Raw genomic sequence first — 16,424 nt, forward strand, 5'->3', positions numbered from 1 at the left:
CAATAGACATAAATTTGAGTAAACTCCAGGAGATAGTGGAGGACAGAGGAGGCTGCCAAGTTATAGTCCACACACAAATCCCACATTCTTTGATTAAAATCTTGAGATACAGTTATTTCACTTGACCTAGAACAATCAATAAAATAATTTTTAAAATGTAAATTTTAAGCTTTATTTTTATTTTCCTTATTAATTGTGGGAAAATACACATCAAATTTGTTATCCTAATGATTTTTAAGTGAATAATTCAGTGGCCTTACATTCACATTGCCATGCAAACTACATCACTATCGACCTCCAGAACACTTCACCATGCCAGACTGAAACACTGTACCCATTAATCCATACTTTTGGATGACACAAAATATGTTAAGCTATTTTTGGATCTTGGGCATTAAAGCTGCTTTTAGTTATTTTATTGTTTCAGCACAGTGCTATAATAAACATCCTTATTCACCTATTTTCATATATTATTACTCATTTCGATTAACTAGATTCTCAGCAGTGGGGATCATACAGTTAAATGGTATGCATATTATTAAATATATACTGTCAGACTTATGTAAAAAATCTTGATGCAATTTACTTATTTTACCAATAACATAGAAATTTAGAAGAAATGGATAATTCCTAGCAAAATGTACTCAATAGCTCAGTCGTGTCTGACTCTTTGTGACCCCATGGGCTGTAGGCCACCAGGCTCCTCTGTCCATGGGGTTATCCCATCAAGAATCCTGGAGTGGGTTGCCATTTCCTCCTCCAGGTGGTCTTCCCAATCCAGGGATCAAACCTGCTTTTCCTGCAGTTCCTGCATTGGCAGATGGATTGTTTACCACTGAACCTTCTGGGAAGCCCTCTAACAAAATAGGAATTACCAAATTTGATTCAAAGGAAAAGTGGTAGAACAATTGCCATAGAACAGATTAGAGAATGATTATACATATGCTATGAAAAAACAAACAAACAAACAAAAAACAGGCACCGGCGATTTTATAGTCAAGTACTATTATAAAATCTTTAAAAAAAATACATGTAGTGCTAATGCTATTCAAACTATTCTCAACTGTTAAATCTTGCTAATTCACTTTAATAAAATTGTCTCCAAGAGAGACATTTCATAAACCTAGCTCATGTTTTCAAACCAGAATAAAGGTATAAATTGATGCTCAGTCTATTTGCTGATAAGACTTGGATATATATTGTCTCAGATGTGTGTATGTGTGGGTGTGGGAGTACGCAAATTACAGGAGCTGGGTTAAGTGTTACATAATAAGGATTCAGAAGGGGATACATGATGGGAAGAAAATTAAAGACTGGTTTCAAATATCAAAACAAGATAAAACTTATTTCAGATACTGACCATCATATCTTGCATTTTTTTCCTTTCCTTTAGGACAATCTGTTCAGAAATGTGAAACATGGAGAACAGCTCTTCACAGATAACATAAACTGAACGTTTATATAAGCAGATGATTAAGGAAAATTCTCTGCTTGCTTTTCCTGGCATAATAGTTCAAATGTAAAACAATACCTTATTGTTTAATGTTTATCAATGAGAGGATCATAGCACTTCTATCTTTTAAAACATTTCCTGTCCAAATCCCTGTCTTGTGGATACAGACACACTAAGTACTCAGATTATTTCTGTGAAAGTTGTTGTATCCTGTTTGTTCATCCATATTTATCATCATAATAAGTAACAGAAACTGTATGCCCATTTTGTTCTGAAATCAATCATTATCTTCATGCTTTGATACATATAACAGAGTTATATTAAGTAGAGATTAGATTTATAAGGTGAAGTACCTTTATTTTCCATTTGGTTTTTAATTCCTTAGTACTTCTTCACCACAATTTCAAATTTCAAATACACTCTTAAAGATAAACTTCTTTCATTATAGAATTTCTTTCTATGTAATTCTTCTTTTGGAGTGAAATGGTATAACAGAAATATTAATGCATTCATTAAAAATTTGTGACTATTTCCATAATTTTTAAATTAAAATTATACATTTAATTCTTTACTGTGTCCTTTACATTTAATTCCTGTGCAATATCAGAGAGCCTAAATGACAAGACTAGTATCTGATGGTGTAAAAACTTGCAGAAACTCACAAGGATTAAAGTAAACTAATTCTTCTGATCTGGAGAGAAGATACACTTTCTAATTACTTTGATTTTCCTCAATAAAGAGTCATCAGTAATGCTCACTTTTTGATTGCAGTGTAATCAAAATAATTATTCACTGACTTAGAGCAGCACCTAAGCTCTAGCACATTTCCTTTAGAAATACAGACCTCTTTTGAATATTTAAATTTGGATTAAAGGGATAAACCTACCACAAAATTTCAAAGGATATAAGGGGTCCTGGGATTGTAACTGTTAACTAAAGAATCCTGCTTGTGACCCCAATTATTATCTGTTGTTTATTTTTGTAATATATTTAAGTCTTAATACTAGACTTTGACTGCTGAAACATTCTTAAAACTGATTTACTAATTTGACTGAAAAATCATTCATTAATAATGAGAGGAAATTTGTCTTGGTTAATTTATTTACCTATTTGTGGCTCCAGTAACATTGAAATGACCTTTAGAATGTTTGGATACATTATTCATCAATTTAAATGAGCTCTCTGTTTCACTTTGACTGCTAGACATTTTGTGTTTGCTTCAACTCTCTCCATTCCCCACTCACCAAGACATTTATTTTTCTTCACATAACTGTTTCAAGAAGTTATCCAATTTTCAAGACATTTGATATATGATGGTATCAAGATACATTTTAAGGTTTATTTGTGGTATATCCATTTGCTTAAATAAAATGTAATTTTTGAGGGTCCCTATGTGCCAGACACTTTGGCACTGGTAATAGAATGTTGAATAAGATACAGGTGGTCTTTGTTATACATTAGAATTCTTACATTCCAGAGGGGAAATATCATAGACAAATAAAAAAGAAACAATTTATGACAAGATCCATATGGGAAATGCTCAATTGAGTGTTGTGATAGTAGTTAATAGTGGGACACAGACTAGCACAGACTATTTTAAAATAAAAGGGACCTTCATAAGCTTTTTCAAATGAGCATCTATTTAACAAACATAAAAGATTTAAGTGAAAATTATGTTGATAGATATAACGAGAAATTATTACACTGAATGAGGTCTGTAGGTCCTAGATAAGAAATCATTTCGCCTTTCCAGAATAGCAGTTGAGTGAGAAAGGATGTAGCTATATTGAAAACAGTATATGTTTGGAATTAATTTTTGTTCTTAGTATAGTTTACTAGCCATGGAAAGTATAGGTCAAGCATTAAATAAGCCACCTCTATTAGACTTTTCCACAACTGAGTTCTTATAAAGGTTGCAGACAAGATAGAAGAAAACAATAATTATATGAATAATTGCCACAAGGAAATAGGAATGAAAATCTTTAAAATTACTTTATGATATCTATTTATTCATTTTCATAGATGGTGTTTTTGAAATTTTTCTTCTGTAAATTTTGTATGACTCTTCCTCCCTCTTTCCCTCCTCCTTTCTCTTTTTCCTTCATTGCATTAATCATGCTAGACTGGTGATTCCTGATTTAGGACATAAAGATAAAGGTATTAAGTATGTGTCTTTGCATTACTGCATTATTACATCTAGTCTAATTGTAAGTATTGTATTGTATGTAAGTTACTACATGCGGAAAGATAAATGGAGGTGTAAAAACAAAAAGCAAAACAAAACAAAAGAAGAGGCCTAGAGAATAACCACTTTTGAACTTAATTGCTTCTACTTGGGCAGCCTCACAAAGATCTAAAAAGAAAATAGCATCTACCACTTATTCATTTTCCATTTCTTTCCATTTCTTATTCTCTTTTTCTCTCTGCCTTTAAAAACACTTCTTCAAGACCTAGCTTAATTAGTCTTTCAAGATTGTATATTCCATTTTTGTCCCATTTAAATACTTTCCTATACTAATATATGGGTCCTTAGACTTCTTTTCTGGATGAAGTATATGATCCTGGGGAATAACTTCTAAATTTTATACTGAAAAAAATCACTTTTCTCTTCTTGTTCAGTTGAATTGAATTGAAATGACCTAGACCGAAGTGAACTGAAAAGATTTATACAGGGTCAATACATATTAAGGTGTGTGCCCTCTTACAGACAAGAGAGACAAAACGAATGCATTATGCAACTGAGCCTGGACCTGGTTTCATCATATTTGTAAACAAAGTATTATAGGCAGCTACTACTAATCACTAGATTTGGCATGTAAGATAAGCCTATATGGGATCCCAGATACCTTAAATATATTATTAATTATTTTTTCCTTTAGAAAGTTCATAGTTTACATTAGGGTTTACCCTTGGTGGTGTACATGTAGTGGGTTTGGCAAATATGTAATTCTACTTATCTACCATTACAATTTCATTCAAAATAGTTTCATTGTCTTAAAAATCTTCTGTGCTTTGCCTGTATATCCTGTTGCCTTCCATAAACCCTGAAAATCACTGGTTTTACTACTATCTTCATATTTTTGCATTTATCAGAATGCCATATAGACTAAATCATATAGAATGTAGCCTTTTCAGACAGTCTTCTTTAACTTAGTAATATATGTATACACTGAAGGTTCTTCCACATCTTTCTATGTCTTGAAAGCTCATTTCTTTCTATAGTGCTGACAATAATAGTCCATTGTCCAGACGTACCACAGTTTACTTATCCAAATACTGATGGACATCTTGGTTGTTCCAAGTTTTGAAAATAATGAATAAAGCAAATATAAACATCTGTGTGCAAGTTTTTGTGTGGATGTAAATTTTCATTTTGTTTGGATATATGTCAAGGAATACAGTTGCTGAATCCTATGCTAACAATATGTTTCATTTTGTAAGAAACTGCCAAACTGTCTTCCAAAGCTGCTTTGCCATTTTTCATTCCCATCAAAAGTGAATGATAGTTCCTGTTGCTCCACATCCTTGTCATCATTTGAATTTTCACCATTCTAATTGGTGTATAGTGGTATCCCAATGTTATTTTAAATTGCAATTCTCAAATGATATTTTATGTTGAGCATATTTTTATGCATATTTGTTATCTGTATGTCATCTTTGGTGAAGCATCTGTTCAGTTTTTGCCCATTTTTTCCTTAAAACAATTTTACTGTGAAAGTACACTTAGTATGACATCTACTCTTTTAACACACTTTTAAGCTTACAATATTTTATAATTGACCACAATGTTATACAGCAGATCTCTAGAGCTTATTCTTGCTAAACTGAAATTTTATGCTTGTTGATAAGTAACTATCCATTTCTCTCTCTTTCTGACCTGTGGAAACCATTATTCTATTCTTGAATTTTAGGAATTGGGTTATTTTTAGCTACTTCATATAAATGGAATAATTAAATATTTATCTTTCCACGATTGTCTTATTTCACTTAGCATAATGTCCTCAAGATTCATTCATGTTGCCATATATTGCAAATTTCCTTCTTTTTCTTAAAGGCTGTATAGTATGCCATTCTATGTATCTACAACATTTTTTTTAAATCTACTTATCTGTTGATGGACTAGGTTTTTATACATATTGGTTATTGTGAATAATATAAGTCCCTTGGACAGAAAAGAGATCAAACCAGTCAATCCTAAAGAAAATCAACCCTGATTATTCATTGGAAGGACTGATGAATGAATAAGCTGAAGCTGCAATACTTTGGCCACCTGATGCAAAAAGCCAAATCATTGAAAAAGACCCTGATGCTGGGAAAGATTGAAGGCAGGGAGAGAAGGGATTTAACAGAGGATGAGATGGTTGGATAGCATCACTGATTTCAATGGACATGAGTTTGAGCAAACTCTGGGAGATTATGAAGGATAGGGAAGACGGTGTGCTGCAATTCATGGGGTCGCAAAGAGTCAGACATGACTGAGTGACTGAACAACAATAATTTCCTCACACAGTTCACAACCACCATTGTCCAAAAGTGAGCAAACAATAAATGCTGGAGAAAGCGTGGGAAAAAAGGAACCCTTCTATGCTGTCAGTGTAAAGGTCAATCAGTAACAGACACTATGGAGAGCAATGTTCAGGTTTTTTTAAGAAATGATAGTGAGTGCAATTAGAACACTCCCTAACAACATACACAGAAACAAACTCCAAATAGATTAAATTCTAAATAAAAGTATATGAACAAGCTTTGACATAAAATAAAGCAAGTTCTTTTTTGACCCACCTCTTAGAATAATGAAAAATAAAACAAACATAAATAAATGGAACCTAATTTTCCTTAAAAGCCCCGGCACAGCAGAAGAAACCATAAACATAACAAAAAGGCAACCCTCAGAATGGAACTATATTTGCAAACAAAGACACCCACGAGGAATTTATCTCTAAATCATGCAGACAGCTTATGCACCTCAATATCAAAGAAACAGCCCTATCAAACAGGGGCACCAAAATGTAAATTAACATTTTTCCATTTGCAGAAGTGGAGAAGTTTGGGAAAGATTGAGGGCAGGAGGAGAAGGGGTCACAGAGGATGAGATGATTGGATGGCATCACCAATCGACACAATGGACATGAGTTTTATCAAACTCCAGGAGACAGTGAAGGACAGGGAAGCCTGGTATGCTACAGTTCATGGGGTCACAGAGTTGAACATGGCTTAGCTATTGAACAACAACAATTATGAATAGTGCTCAGTGAACATGGGGATGCTATGCCTTTCAGATGAGAGAAAATATCTCCTAACCATATATCTGATAAGGGATTAGTCTCCAAAATACATAAAAAATATATTTTTACTATCCTACAACTGCGTAGTAAAAACAAAACTAATGACCCAATTAAGAAGTGCACAATAGACTTGAATAGATAATTCTCAAAAAAAAAAAAAAATATGAACGGCTAACAGGTACATAGAAAAATGCTCAACACTGCTAATCTTTAAAGAAATGTAGATCAAAAACATAAGATATCACCTCACACTTGTCAAGATGGCTATTATCAAAAAACAAAGCACAATTGTTGAATGAATGTGGAGAAATTGGAACACTTACACACTGTTGGTGGAAAAGCAAAATATAAAATGTATGGAGGTTCCTCAAAAAATTAAAAACAGAACTACCATATGGTCCAGCAATTCCACTTCTGGGTATTTATCCAGAATAATTGAAAATCTTTTTCCATTTTTAACTGTTTTTTTTTTTTTTTAATTTCTTGAGTTTTAAGAATTCTTTATATATTTGGGATAATAATTCTTTATCAGAGACATCCTTTACAAATATTTTTCCCCAGTCTGTGGCTTGTCTTCTCATTCTTTTCAGTGTCTCATAGAGAGCACTTTTTAAAAACATTTTATTAAATTTCCAGTTAATAATTATTTTCTTGAAGAATGTTGATATATGGCAAAACCAATACAATATTGTAAAGTTAAAAAATAAAATAAAAAAAAGAAAAGAAAAAACTAAATAAAATATAAAGGGATAAAAAAAAAAAGAATCACATCTTTGTCAAGGCTATCTAGATTTTCACCTATGTTATCTCTAGGAGTTTTATAGTTTTGTTTTATAGTTTTGCATTTTCCATTCATGTCTATGATCCATTATGGATTAATTTTTATGAAGGATATAAGTTCTGTGTCTAGCACCATTTGTTGAAAATACTATCCTTGTCTGTGCTCTTTTGTCAAAGGTCAGTTGACTATATCTGTGTGTGTCTGTGTCTGAGCTCTCTATTCTGTTCCATTGATCTATTTGTCTAATCGATACTATTTGACACTGTCTTGATTGCTATAGATTTAATGTAAGTTTTGAAGTTGGGGTAATATCAGCATTCTAGCTTTGTTCATCTCCTTCAATATCTTATAATATTAAATGTTCCCATTCATGAACATGAAGTATCTCTCCATTTATGTAGTTTTTGATTACTTTCATCAGAGTGTTATAGACTTCCTCTTCCAGATCTTGCACATAGTTTGTCAGATTTATACCTAAGTAAAGTAAATGAAATACTTAGATATAAATCTGACAAACTATGATTTTTAATCTTGAATTCTAATTGTTCATCCCTTGTATATAAGAAAGAAATTGACTTTTGTGCATTCATCTTGTATCCTGCAATCTTGCTTAATCACTAGTTAGATCCAGGAGTTGTTTTTGTTTTTGTTTTTGACAGTTCTTTAATGTCATCTATGAACATAGTTGAATTTCTTCCTTCCCACTTTACATATGTTATATTTTCTTTTCCTATTGCATTATCTAGGGTTTTGGGTATGATAATGCGTAGTAGAGCAGTGTTATGGGACATTCTTGTCTTGTTCCTGGTATTAATGGTGAAGAACATAGTTCCTCATCAATAACTATGTTACCTGTTGGTTTTTGTGAATACTCTTTATTAAGTTGAGGAAGTTCCTCTGTATTCTTAGTTTGTTGAGAGTTATTTTTTTAACATGAATAGCTTTAGATTTCATCAAGTGACTTTTCTGTATTTATTGATATAGTTAATGTGATTTTTCTTCTTTAGTCAGTTGATGTGATGGGTTGCATTAATTGATTTTCAAATGTTGAACCAGGATTACATACTTGGAATTGTATACTTCTCTTCATACAATGTTAGATTTAATTTGCTAATGTTTTGTTGAGGATTTTGCTTTTATGATCATTAGAGACATTGGTTTATACTTTTCATTTGTTGCAATGCCTGTACCTCATTTTAGTATTAGGATGATGCTGGCCTTATAGTATGTTATGACATGCTTCCTCTGTTTCTATTTTCTGGAAGAAATAGCAGAAATTTGGATAAACTTCTTTAAATATTGGTAAAAGTCACCAGCGAACCCATCTGGGAATGGTGCTGTCTGTTGTGGAAGGTTATTAATTATTTATTCAATATTTTAAATACACATACACAATAGCTTATTCAAACTATTTCTTCCTAAAATAGTTTTGACTGATTGTGTCTGTCAAGGAATTAGTGCATTTCATCTATGTTATCAAATTTGTGAGCATAGAGTTGTTCAAAGTATTTTTATTATCCTTTTAATATTCATGGTATCAATACCTTCTTGCATTTCTGATGTTAGTAAATTATGTCTTCTCTATTTTTCCTAGTTACTGAATTTTGAGCTAGAGTTTTATGAATTTTATTGATCTTTTGAAAGAATGGCTTTTGATCCCATTGATATTTGTTTACTGATTTATTTCAATCATTGATTTCTAATCTAATCTCTATTATTTGTTTTATTCTACTTTGTTGTTATTGTTTAGTCGATAAGAAGTGTCCATACTTTTGTGACCCCATGGATTATAGTCTGCCAGGCTCCTCTATCCATGGGATTTCCCAGGCAAGAATATTGGAGTGGGTTGCCATTTCTTTCTCCAGGGGATCTTCCTGACCCAGAGATTGAACCCAGGTTTCTTGCATTGCAAGCAGACTCTTGACCATCTGAGCCAACAGGGAACCCCATCTGAAGAGAAGTTCAATGTAATTCTTTTATTGACTTTCTCTAAGTAAGGTGTACCCCTGCACCCTGGCTTCTTTCAAGTGTTTTTTTTTTTTTTTTTCCCATTGTTTTTCATTTTCTAGTTTGAATAAAATATACCTAGGTATAGATTCCTTAGTATTTGTCCTGCTTGGTGTTCTCTTAGCATTATTTTTAAAATAAATGGCCTACTAAAAGGATACTATTTCACTTATGCTGGTAATTTAGTATTTCAACATTGAATTTCATCTTTTGATATACCTTTATAAACCCATTCTCACAGCTTTAAATTACATTTGTATAATTTATTTAATTTTTAATCACCAATTACTTGTAAGATTTCTGTGATATATGAAGAAGAGAACTCTTTTACCCTTTTTCATTGAATTAATGTTTCATTTTAAACCGCCATCTCTTTTGAAATGTATAACTACATAATAGTATATGAGAAGCCAAATAATATACAAATATACAATCTGTTTTTATTCAATCTAGCTATAATGTGCTTTATTGCAATAAAAATATAGCTCTGAATTTCATGGAGTTATTTAATTCTTTTTAGATGTCACTCAGGATTTTAAATGAAAAAGAATGAAAATACCAAGTATCAGTGCTGATATAAGCTAACTGGAATAATCATATACTACTCAAAGGTTAAAAATTTGCATACTTTGGAAGCATATTGGGTAGAGCCTACGTAAACTGAACTTGTACTTAATGCTGTAACCAAGAAATGTCAATTCTAGTTATGTACTTAATTGTAAAATAGACAAATGTTCATCAAAAACAGGTACGAAAATAATCATGGTGGTATGATATATAATGGCCCTACCCAGGACTGGCGAACTGTGGTCAGCAGGTCAAATTTTGCCTGCCATCTATTTTGGTAAATAAAATTCTATTGGAACACAGTCATGTTCATTCTCATCCATATCTGCTTCCTCACTGCAGTGGCAGAGTTGTGTAGCTGCCATATAAACCATATATCTAAAGCCAAACAGTTTTACTGTCTGGCCTTCTACATAAAATTTTTTTCAACTTCTAGCCCAAACTATAAATAACCAAATGTGGATCAATATAATGGAAAAATAGTACCCCGTTTTACAGTGGATCTTTATATAGCAGCAGTTTTAAACTTAGCATGCATCACAATCCTGAGGGCAATTTAACATAAATTGCTTGTCACCACTCCCCAGAATTTCTAATTCAAAAGTTCTTGGGTTCAACCCAAGAAGTTGCATGACTAACAAGTTCTCAGGTGATCCTGATTCTGCTGATCTAGAAGCCACACATTGAAAATACTGTTATAAAGTAATGAATATGAGTAAATTACTTCAGTAAGCAACAACATGGATGAATTTCACAAACATAATGCTTGACAAAAGAAGCTAGACACAAGAGTACATATTTATTGTTCCATTAATATAAAGTTATAAAACAGGCAGTAGAAATCAAGGTACAGACTGGTTTAAATAGTGACTAGAACAGGGAGCAATGGGGATTCCTAGAGTGTTATTTTTTTCTTGATATTGGTGGTGGTTACACATTTCTGCTCACTTTATGAAATTTCATAAAGCTAAATATTCACAATTTGTGTAATACGCTTAAATAAGTTTTGTAATAAAATTATAATTTCAGTATTCTTTAAATTACAAAAAAAAAAAAAACAATACTGCCACAGTTGATAACAATGTCAAACAAGAAACACTATAAAATGTACAAAAGAGAAAACCAATAACTCAGACTTAACCAATAATGGTTTAACTTTCCCAAATATCAAGAAGCAAAGAGGGTGGATACTGGGCCTTCTAGAACTGCTGCAACTTCTATAGAATGTCCTCAGTCTCCTATCTTTCTGTTCAGTCATCCTTAGTATATAGTTTCTATATTCAAAGTTACAAAATGGGGAATTTCCCTGATGGTCTAGTGGTTAAGAAGTCACCTTGCAATGCAAGGAAGGTAGGTTTCATCACTGGTTGAGGAACTAAGATCTCACATCCATACATCCCACATCATGAGGCAGCTAAGCCCAAAGGCTGCAACAAAGATCTGCATGCTGCAACCAAGACCCAAAGCAGCCAAATTTAAAAATAAGTTGCAAAGTGGATGCTCCTATTCAAATCATATCATTCACATTCCATTGAAGAAGAATAAAAAGTGATAAAGATTAAAACATTGACATCTTACAAGAAATGCCAAATCTCCCCCTAAAACTTTTTTATATATTCATAATTTTGTCACATGATCACTCCTAGATGCAAAAAAAAAGCTTCATAAATGAAGTAATTAAGCTTTTTTTGATACCTTAAGAATACTATTAATAAGAAAGAAGTGGATGTTTTGTAAGCAGTTAACAGTCTTTCATATTGTAGGTGACTAAAGTTACAAAGTATCCCATAATCACAAAATGGATGTTTTCAACACATTTAAAATGGAATTTATCTTTTCAATATTGTTTTAAACTGAACTTGAACTATTTTTATGTATGATATACATCTTCCTATTATAAATGTCCCCAAATCTTTTTTGTTAATTTAAAAATATATATTTATTTTTAATTGGAGGATAATTGCATTACAATATTGTGTTGGTTTCTGCCATATGTCATCATAAATAAGCCATAGTATACATGTATCCTCTGCCTCTTGAACCTCTCTCTCCCTTCCCAGACCATCCAACCCCTCTAGGTTGTCACAGAGCACCAGATTGGAACTCTCTGGGTTATAAAGTAAATTTCCACTGACTATCTAGTTTTACATATGGTAATGTAAATGTTTCGATGTTACTCTCTGAATTTGTCCCATCTTCTCCTTTCCCACACTGTATCCTCAAGTCTGTTCTCTATGTCTCCATCTCTGTCTGCATCTCCATTGCTGCCCTGCAGATAGGTTCACCAGTATCATCTTTCTGTTTCCATATATATATGTTAATATACCATATTTGTCTTTCTCTTTCTAACTTATCTAACTCTATATAATAGGCTCTATGTTCATCCATCTTATTAGAACTGAGTCAAATGCATTCCTTTTTATGGCTGAGTAATATTCTATTATACATATGTACCACAAATTTTTTATCCATTCATCTGCCAATGGATATCTACAATGCTTCCGAGTCCTAACTATTGTAAAGAGTGCTGATATGAATATTGGATTTCATGTGTCTTTTTCAATTACATTTTTCTCAAGGTGCATGCCCAGTAGTGGGATTTTGGGGTCATATGATAGCTATATTCAAAGTTTTTGAAGGAACCTCCATACTGTTCTCCATAGTGGCTATATCAATTTGCATTCCCACCAAGAGTGCAAGCAGATTCCCTTTTTTCCATATCCTCTTCAGCATTTCTTGTTTGTATACATTTTTATGATAACCATTCTGACAGGTATGAGGTGATGTCTCATTGTAGTTTTTTTTTTTAATTAATTCATTCTAATTAGAGGCTAATTACTTTACAATATTGTGGTGGTTTTTGCCATACATTAACATGAATCAGCCATGGCTGCACATGTGTCCCACCATCCTAAACCCCCCTCCCACCTTCCTACCCACCACATCACTCTGGGTTGTCCCAGAGCTTTGCTTTGCATTTTTCTAATAATGAGTGATATTGAGCATTCTTTCATGTGTTTATTAGCCACTTGTATGTCTTCTTTGGAGAAATTTCTGTTTAGGTCATCTGCCCAATTTTTTATTGGGTTGTATGTTTTTCTGTTATTGAGGTACATGAGCTGTTTATATATTTTGGAGGTTAATCCTTTGTCAGTTGCTTCATATCCTATTATTTTTTTCCCATTGTGAGGGTTGTCTTTTCACCTTGTTTATAGTTTCCTTTGCTGTGAAAAAGCTTTTAAGCCTAATTAGGTCTCATTTGTTTATTTTTATTTGCTTTACTGTAGGAGGTGGATCATGAGGATTTTGCTGTGATTTATGTCAAAGAGTGTTCACCTATGGTTTCCTTCTAAGAGTTTTATAGTTTCTGATTTTACATTTAGGTCTTTAATCCATTTTGAGCTTATTTTGTGTATGGTGTTAGAAAGTGTTCTAATTTCATTATTTTACAGCTGTATAGTTTAACCAGCATCACTTATTGCAGAGGCAGCTTTAGTCTACTGTGTATCCTTGCTTCCTTTTTCAAAAATAAGGTGCATGGATTTACCTCTGGGCTTTCTTTGTCCATTCATCTATATTTCAGTTTTTGTACTAGTACCATACTGTCTTGATGACTGTATATTTGTATTATAGTCTGAAGTCAAGCAGATTGATTTCTCCAGCTCCTTTCTTTTTTCTCTAGGTTGCTTTGGCTATTCAGATCTTGTATGTTTCCATAAAAATTGTGAAACTGTTTGTTCTAATTCTGTGAAAAAACTATTGGTAGCCTGATAGGGATTGCATTGAATCTGTAGATTGCTTTGGGTAGTATAGTCATTTTCACAATATTGACTTTTCCAATCCAAGAACAAGATATATCTCTCCATCTGATTTTGTGTCATCTTTGATTTGTTTCATCAGTTTATTATAGTTTTCTCTATAAAGTTATTTTGTCTCCTTAAGTTTGTTCCTAGGTATTTTATTCTTTTTGTTGCCATGATGAATGGGATTATTGCCTTAATTTCTCTTTCTGATTTTTCATTGTCAGTGTAAAAGAATACAATAAGTTTCTGTGTATTAATTTTATTTCCTGCAACTTCGCTATATTCATTGATAAGCTCTAGTAATTTTCTGGTGGTATTGCTAGGGTTTTCTATGTATAGTATTATGTCATTTGCTCTAGTAATTTTCTGGTGACATCGTTAGGGTTATCCATGTATAGTATCATGTCATCTGCAAACAGTGATAGTTCTGGATTCCATTCATTTATTTTTCTTCTCTGATTGCTGTATCCAGAAATTCTAAAACTATGTTGAATAATAGTGGCAAGAATGGGCACCTTTGTCTTATTACTCATCTCAGAGGAAATACTTTTAGTTTTTCACTATTGAGAATAATGTTTGCTGTGAGTTTGTCATCTGACCTTTATTATGCTTAGTTACATCCCTTTTATGTCTACTTTCTGGAGAGTTATTTTTTCCATAAATGGATGTTGAATTTTGTCAAAAGCTTTCCCTGCATCTATTGAGGTGATCATATGATATTTACCTTTCAATTTGTTTGTATGGTGTATCATATCGATTGCTTTGTGTACATATAAGGATCATTGCATCCCTGGGATGAAGCTCACTTGATCATAACATTTCATTCTTTTAATGTGTTGTTGGATTCTGTCTGCTAGAATTTTGTTGAGGATTTTTGCTTCTATGTTCATCAGTGATATTGGCCTGTAATTTTCTTTTTCTGTGACATTTTCATCTGATTTTGGTATCAGGGTGATGGTGACCCCATAGAATGAGTTTGGGAGTTTTCCTTCCTGTGCAATTTTCTGGAAGAGTTTGAACAGCATAGATGTACCTCTTCTCTAAACTTTTGGTAGAATTTACCTATGAGACCATCTGGCCCTAGGCTTTTGTTTGTTAGAAGATTTTTGGTTACATTTTCAGTTTCTGTGCTTGTGATTCGTCTGTTTATAATTTCTATTCTTGGTTCAGTTTTGGAAGTTTGTACTTTTCTACGAATTTGCTGTATTCTTCAAGATTGACCATTTTATTGCCATATAATTGCTCACTGTAGTCTCGTGTGATCCTTTGTATTTCTTTTTTTTTTTAATTTTTTCCTCATTGATTTATTTTTATTTATTTTTTTACTTTACAATATTGTATTGGTTTTGCCATACATCAACATGAATCTGCCACAGGTATACACATGTTCCCCATCCTGAACCCCCTTCCTTCCTCCCTCCCCGTACCATCACTCTGGGTCATCTCAGTGCACCAGCCCCAAGCATCCAGTATCATGCATCGAACCTGGACTGGCAACTCGTTTCATATATGATATTATACATGTTTCAATGCCATTCTCCCAAATCATCCCACCCTCGCCCTCTCCCACAGAGTCAAAATTTCTGTGTTGTCTGTTGTAACTTTTTTTTTTTCATTTCTAATTTCATTAACTTGGGTCTTTTCCCTTTATTTTTCATGAGTCTGGCAAATAGTTTGCCAATTTTTTTTTATCTTCTCAAATAATCAACTTTTAGTTTTATTGATCTTTGTTATTGTCTCCTTCATTTCTTTTTCATTTATTTCTGCTCTTATGTTTATGATTTCGTTCCTTCTACAAACTTTGAGGATTTTTCTTCTTCTTTTTCTGGTCACTTTAGGTGTAAGGTTAGGTTGTTTATTCAATGTTTTTCTTATTTCTTGAGGTAGACTTGTATTGGTATGAAATTCCCTCTTAGCACTGCTTTTAGTGCACCCCATAGATTTTGAGTTGTTGTGTTTTCATTGTATTTTCTTTCTAGGTGTATTTGGTTTCCTTTTGGATTTATTCAGTGATCTATTGTTTATTCAGAAGCTTATTGCTTAGTCTCCATGTGACTGTTTGTTTTTGTAGATTTTCCCCAGTAAATTGTATCTATTCTTATAGCATTGTATTCAGAAAAGATGCTTGAAATGATTTCAATTTTTCTATGTCCACCAAACCTTGATTTGTGACTCAAGATACTATCTACCCTGGAGAAAGTTCCATGTTCACTTGAGAAAAAAGTGAAATCTGCTATTTTGGATGAAATGCCCTATAGATATCAATTGAGTGCACCTGGCCCAATATATCATTTAAAGCTTGTGTTTCCTTATTAATTTTCTATCTGTCCATTAGTGTGAGTAGAGTATTAAAGTCCCCTACTATTATCGTGTTACTGTTTACTTGCATTTTGATTATTGTTACTATTTGACTTATTTACTTTGGTGCTTCTATGTTGGGTGCATATATATTTATAATTGTTATTTTTCTTTTTAGATTGATCCCTTGATTACCATGTAGTGTCTTTCCTTGTCTCTTGTAATGGTCT

Source organism: Bos indicus x Bos taurus, chromosome X (genome assembly GCF_003369695.1).
Source record: "Bos indicus x Bos taurus breed Angus x Brahman F1 hybrid chromosome X, Bos_hybrid_MaternalHap_v2.0, whole genome shotgun sequence".
Classification (NCBI taxonomy): Eukaryota; Metazoa; Chordata; class Mammalia; order Artiodactyla; family Bovidae; genus Bos; species Bos indicus x Bos taurus.